We start from the raw sequence: 7,620 nt of genomic DNA on the forward strand, positions 1-7,620 counted from the left end.
TTAACATTAAACTTCACATGAGGATCATTTGTACACAGGTCATATGTTTGAGATGTAAACCTTATCTAAATCTATCTATTTGTACACAGGTCATATGTTTGGCAGGTACATGAATTTAACCAAGAAGATCAAGACAAGGCCTACAGAACCATCTCTAGGAACTCGAAGAACAACTCAAGAAGGAATGGGATGCGGTAACCAGTGTAAACCAACAAATTAAGGAGGCCAAGTACAGTGGATCAATAGGAGTACATGCATGCAATAGAAAGAGACCAAGGTATCAATGTCAAGAAGATCACTCGTTTTCACTAGATCATAATTCAGAAAGATGAACTACTAGCAGTGCTACAAAACTATCTCATAGCTACAAGAGCCACTTCGACCTTCGACTCACCATGCAGCATATGATCTTTTGAGATCGCGTGATGTATTGAACTTTTCCTGTGTCTTTCTTCTTCACAAGTTCATTATCTACTCCGTTCACTTTGAGCTCACCTCATCATGTACTTTGCCTTCGAGCTCACCTTAGCATTGTCCCTTTCATTTTTTATCTTCAATAACCCTGCTAGTGACAAAGAAGAACTTCAAAAAATGAAGAAATCAACAAGTATACAAGAAATGAGAATGTTGAAATAGGAAAGAAAATCTCTCTAGAAACTACTGCTCGAATTGTCCATGGAGTCTGCACAGTTACTTTTCTCTTGATGATGGTCGACGGCCACCACCCTTCCTTGACTTTGTTCGACCAGCAAAAAGGGGGCTGGGGGTTGCCTTTACTCCATGACTTCCCCCCCCCCCCAAAGGTGAGGGGGGAGCACACTACTCTTCTGACTTCTTGCACAGGCTAGGTTGGAGGAGCTCGAGAGCTTGGGATCACACGGGCGGTACGGCGCAACACAATCCAAGAGGTGGGGGCAAGAAGGACACCCTACCAGTAGCTCAAGCCATCCAATAGCTGAGCAAAATTCAAAGCATGAAAGAAGACCAAAAGTGTGTCTGGGGGACCAGAGGTGGGCGTGGGGGTGTGGAGCAATAGAGAGAGTGTTGATGGCGAGGAGAAATGAAGGGGCACAATGAGAGGGTGAAGCGGAAGGAAGGAGGGGGTAGCTTGCAAGTAGGAGATGCAAATAGCATGAGGCCCTCCTTTCATCCCCATATATTTTTAATACATATGCCACAATGTATTACTTGTGGACTCAATTTTGACCACCACTTTAGATCAATAGATCAGCCCTCAAAACACTTTAGATGCCACAATGTATTACTTGTGGACTCCTACCACCACTTCAGATCGACAGATCATTCCTCAAGATAGTATAGTGTTAGTCCAATGTTGAATTGCATCACATTTGGATTCAATTGTCATGACCATGTAATTTTGGATCATTCCTTACCATGAGGATGCAACTAATATTATCGGTCTTCGCCGTTGTGCATATTGTGGGACATTACTATTTGGTATTTGTCATAGAGCATATTGCAAAATGATAGTGTTATGGCATATCGTGACTGTTTTGCACACTTGATGAAATTTTGTGGCATCATACAAGATTACCAATTTGTTCTGGACAACATTATTTTATGTCACATTAATTTTCAGTAACTCACATGCTTCTAGGACAGCTCATGATTTCTTGGTATAATCTTTCTTACAGTCATCTACTTGACAAGTCTATGACAACTGTAGCACCATCTGATGCAGATAGATGTTCAAACACTTATATTATGGACTATCTTTAGTGTTTGATACTTGCTTCTCTAGTCCCTAATGCTATCCAACCTATGTATCCTTCTCTCAACACTCACTATGTAGTTTTCATTCAACATATATTTTTCTTAAATACCTTTCGTATTTGTTTGGTAACACCCTTGTTGGTCACAACTTTCTAGGTTGCATCTTCTTAGTCGTATCAATAAACTTCACGTCTGTCATCTTCTTTAAATTAGCTTCACAATTTTAGTGAGTCATGACATAATCAACTTTGGCTCACAGCAATTATAGCACACAATCATCAACTAATTGACTAGTCTTTGATCCAAGAGGACTTCATTCCTTGATACATATTTTCCTCTTCCTGTCGGCATTTTATTCCCAAAGGTAAAAGATGACCAATCTAGAACTTAAGAGAGGATAGTCATTGTGGTCACACATGCATGTATTGCTCTAATATTTTCAGCTTTTCTTTTTTTTGTATGCATTAGGAAATTCAAAAAGATCTTATATAAGCACCCTCTAGTTATCTGATGAAATTGAAGAGGGGTTGTTCAAATGGTGTAAATCGCACCATTGATAAAGAGTATAGGAACAAATAGTTTTGAAATGCTTGGCAATGATAATGAGGTATGATCTTACTTAAACCATGCTACATTATGATAGACTTGGCCCAACCAAATCAAAAGGAAAAAAGACAAGAGAACGTAAGAAACATACAAGCCGCTCAGGGAAACTTAGTAAAATAGACAAGACTAACGTGTCAACAATTAGGAGAAGATAAGCTTAGTCGTGAATAGTAATCATCGCCTAGATCCACCAAGTTCGCAAGGTCTTCTTAGAACATATGACCTCCTGGAAAAGTGACCAAAATGCCCATTTAGCTTTTCACTAAATGGTTAAAAGGTCATGCATGGCAAGAGAGCATGGTATGTAACAATCGATAAAGGAGGTAGACAGACGAAACGCGAACAAGATGAAATAACCCTCGTTAGTTCGTGGCTCTAACAGAGGGTGGATGAGATGAGAACTAGAAGAGGTAGTCAACAAAAGGCGATGGAAATACCTCTTGGAAGACTAATCTCAATCAAGAATCAAAGAGCACCCTCCTTAGAAATGTCCAATCCGATATACTAGAGCCGAAGTCATAGTACAAGACACAAAGATCAACTATCTCCAAGATTCTACCTAGACGAATCTCACGACCCGCTGAACTTGATCCGGCTCACGTAATAGTTGCCAACAGGTCCCTTTAGATATTGGGCGACAGAGACCAGTGCAGGCAAAAAGCACCACCCGATTCGAATGGCGATGGAGAGATGAGCTTGCTACACGAGGTTCCTTGCTAGAATAGGAAAGAGAAGAGAGCATGATCACACGAGGGCCAAATATGAGATCATGTGAGCTCAAAGAAGCTTTACCCAGAGGGCCAGGCCAAGAGCTTGGAAAGGGGGCCACTATAAAGGCATACGTGCATCGATAAAGGGAAGAGAACTGCATCACCTGCCAGTATCAAAACAGCATGAATGCTAAGGGGCTTAGCACATGGGAAGAAATAGGATGAGAATGGGAAAAGGTGGTCCCGAGTGGTCCCATGCATATTTCTATCCTATTCCCATCCCACCATGTGCTAACAAACAAAGAATTAGGGATGGGTTTAGGAGGAAGAGGACACATGGCATCATTTCATATTTAGGAGGTGGGGACCATGTGGGGACAAGGACACATGTCATCATTCCATGTTTTTGAATCCCTAAAAAAGGGAAGTTCCTATTATGGCTGCTAGGGGGCTAGAGGCCATGGTCCAGGATGGGAGAAAAAGTGGCTATTCCCATTCTAAATTCATCTTAGACCACTTGGTGTAGGATGGGAGTAATGATGACAAAAAGATTCCCATCCTAAACCCATGCTAGCACCATCCATGTGCTAAGGCCCTAATAAACCATCATGGCTAATGAATGGTAAATTTCTTCTAATACTGTCTTTACATAAATTTCCAAAATTCTAGTTATCAATTGAAATATTACTGTCTTTATCACGTGATTTGACATTGCAGTGAAATATTACTAGAAATGCCCAATTCTATGAGTCATTGAATGTACATTGTCCACTACCACTTTGTTGTTTAAGTTGATGTAGAAGTTGTTGATATATGTGATGTCGTCATTTACTAGATAACATATATTTTCCAATATGAACAAACACATTTTGTTTAGTAAGTGCTTGCATGTCCAATATGTTAAAAAGTCATGTTTAATCAAGGATGAGACCTTCAATCAGTCAATTGTGGCTGATCATATCAAGCTAATAGGTACTTAAGTAATCACCAAGGAGAGGATATCTAACATCTATGAACAATTACAATATATAGATATATAGATATATTAAAAGGAGATAATTATCAGTTGGAATCTAAAAGCTTATAAAACAAAAAAGAATGGTAGTAAAAAATACAAATACTTGAAGGAATTTACTAGCTTCTCTTTAAAGCAACTTGAAAGAAAAATATCCACCAATGAAAATAAAGCTTGACCAACATTCAGCTAAACCTTGATTGAAGATAAAGCATAATGAACCTCCTTCAACAAAGAGGGACTCATGAGAAACTTCAAACACAATAAAAAAGCAAATCATATATATATATATATATAAAAGAAAGGAATGAACATGACCTTAAAAAGTAGAAAAATTAAAACAAGGCTTAGTAATAACTTAGAAGGGCAACTACAAGAAGTAGATGCAGATGAGGAACCCATGACTAAACCACCAAAAGGTTTCTTCTAGCAGAACTACTCCACCTTCATAGAACTAAAGCTTGGGCTAGAGAGGGTGAACCGAAGAAATCTCAAAGCGGCAACAAGGAAGCAAGGAAGGAGGATGGACAACAAACAACTCATAGCACTACGTCTAAAAAAGGGTATGAATAGGAGTCATAAAGCAACCACAGACCATGACAAACTAGTAGACGGCAAGAGAGTCCTAAATACACACAAACATTAGGCTAGGCTTTTTGAAGCCAACTCAAATACGGATCAACCAGAAAGAAACCACAAAGGAGCCGCCATACAAGAGATGGACCACAACCAACAGAACACTCACTCTCATGAAATGACAACATCAAAGTTGAAAACGGTTTTCCTTGAGTGAAGAGCACTTGCAAAGTGCTCAATTGAAACACAAGCAAGATCCAAACTAGCCCTCTTTGCATATCAAAATAGTCAATCTCCTCATAAACATATAAAAAACCTTCAAAGGGAATAAGCTCTAAATCTTAGCAAAACGAATAGGATGGCAAGAGAAAGATGCAACCCACCTAATGCTCAAGAGAGGAATGACAGGGAGAATAATGTCGATAAAGCCCATGAAATCCAAGATCTCAGTAAAATACCAAGTCAGTGAGAATGACCACGTACTAGCTCTAAATTGATTGGCTTACTTGTTGCGGGGCTTGGCATTTTGCGAGTAAGTTTTTGCAAGTTTTGTGAGTTTTTATTTTATTTTTTCTATAGCTCACGGCACGCCATTAAAGATCATATGGTGTAGAACTCTTACAATCACCTTGATTTCTAGCTACAAGGATTGATTTGACTCAACCATAATGGTTTTTTTTAATGGGAAAATATAAGAGAACCATGCATTTAGCATTGGGAGAAATTTAAAATACTATTATATGCACAACTTGTTACATGCAGAGGACCCAATTCAGACACATCCCCCACAAAGCTAGAAATTACTGATGTTCAAATATTTGACCTATGGATGACTATCGTTACTTTGCTCCATTGGTACAAGTTCCTTGGAACAAAACAAAACTTGAACTATGTTGCCATAGGGGTATAAATTCCTTGGAATAAAACAAAACTTTTAATACATGCATAATTTGACCTCTTTAACACCATAAATGAGCTCAAAAACCTTGAAAACGACTTCAAACATGGGTACCGATGCCATCTGGAAAAAAGTTTGTGGCACCCTATCTTTGTAGCTCATCGGCTAGCTATTGTTTTAAGCTATTTATGCTTGGCTCGACAAATGCAACAATGCTTGGCTGATGCTTGCTTGCCTTTGTAGCTTAACGATGACCTATTGATTTAAGATATTTATGATGAGATCTTGTCCTCTAATAGAACTAGCTCTATGGTTTCCATTGAGTGTTTCCTATGTTTAAGAAATATATTGCCTGGTTTTCTTATTATTTATACTTGCATGGTGATATGCAAGAATCATAACTAGCCACTAGCCCATACCTATCCACAGCAAAGAGTCCTTAAATGAAAATCCTAATTCAAATCTAGACAAGAGCATAACATTGAAATGTAAGGTCTAAACACAAGTAAGAAACTAGCCTCCATGTTTTTTTTGCATACCATTTTGAAGTAAGTATAGTATCCTAGTATGTCTTTTCTCGTTTGATTATTACTTGTGTATGTGTGGTGGTGCGCATGCGTGCACGTGTGCATTTACAAGAGTTTGTACATTTGTTCAATTTAACAATTTGATCGAGCTTAACAAAAGCTTATAAATTTTGCGATAACTAGAAAATGATGAAATTTTTTTGTCTCGTTTTCATTATTGTTTCACTATTATGTTTGGTAAAAACAATTACAACAAGTTAGATGCAAAATAGTAGCAGATGTATTATACTATAGGATGATAGTGGAGAAACAATATTTGCAAATGATACTCACAATCAATATTCAATACAAAGCTTACTAATGATTCTTTAAAAATGATGGGTATCCTTGGGTTCATTTTCTAGTGTACCCAAATGTGATGTACCCAAGATAATGTTCTAAATATAGCTGTATCATACCAATAGTGGTCTATCCATGCTTTTTAAAGAGCTCATGAAGTAAGATACATGACTTTAACAAAATGAAAGCTTTAAAAGGGGGATCACATGATATAGAGAGATGTGATGCTTAGAACCTTGTGGGATGGACAAAGTAGTACTTGTCAATATGCTTTAAGGTCCATACCTTAGCAAGGAGTCAAGAAAGTGGCATTGAGAATGGTAATCCCTATAATAATTTTACTACGGATAAGTGCTATTAGTAAGAGACCACTTTAAGTGGAACAAGACAAATTTCAACAACCTCCACCACATGAGACTTAAATAGAAGGGATATCAACTTAAGTCAATTCTCTTGGAAACTTGTACTGCAATTTACTACTAATTTTCCACAAACTTGTCGATGCAAACACGATCGTAATGTAATTAAAGATGGAACTATGGCTTTAAGAACACATTAATGCTAGCAATCCACAATGGTCTAGACACAAGTAGCTAAATGATCAACAAGCGTTATGAGAGTACATCTCTATTGATCCTCCTTGGTTGTACAGTTGTTCCTGTCGTGATTTACCTAAAGTGAAGGGAGAGGGAACAAGATAGGAAGATCACTCCATTCAATATAGAAAGCTTGGTTGAATTCATAAAATATGACATGACTGTGAATAAAATACAATTGATGTCATAACTCATCCTATGGTATTATGACATGATAAGTTTCATGTGCTGGTGGATGCGCTCTACTATAGGTAGTGGCATATAAACGTTTAAATGGAATACTTGTGTGAATAAGATGTGAGCACACTTTGGGAGTAGCTCTAGAAGCTTCTATCATTGTCCCCACTAAGAGCCCATAGAACATTACATAATGGCTTTTTTATCAATAGAATAAGGGGAAAAGTTCTAAGTCAGCCACAAACTAAAGAAAGAAAGAAAGAGAGAGAAACAAAAACTCCACCCACAAGAAGATGAAAAATGAGTGGAAAATTCACGTGAGACAGCAAAATATTGTGGATGCTAGGGGGTTCAACAATCTAAGTCAACCTTAGACACTACAAGGTTTAAAAAAAAAAAATCAAGGTTGGATTGCCTTTGCTAAGAGCGTTTTCGCATCAGA

The sequence above is a fragment of the Dipteris shenzhenensis genome, chromosome 4 (assembly GCF_047967505.1).
Source record: "Dipteris shenzhenensis isolate YYH24624 ecotype China chromosome 4, Dip_SZ_1.0, whole genome shotgun sequence".
Lineage (NCBI taxonomy): Eukaryota > Viridiplantae > Streptophyta > Polypodiopsida > Gleicheniales > Dipteridaceae > Dipteris > Dipteris shenzhenensis.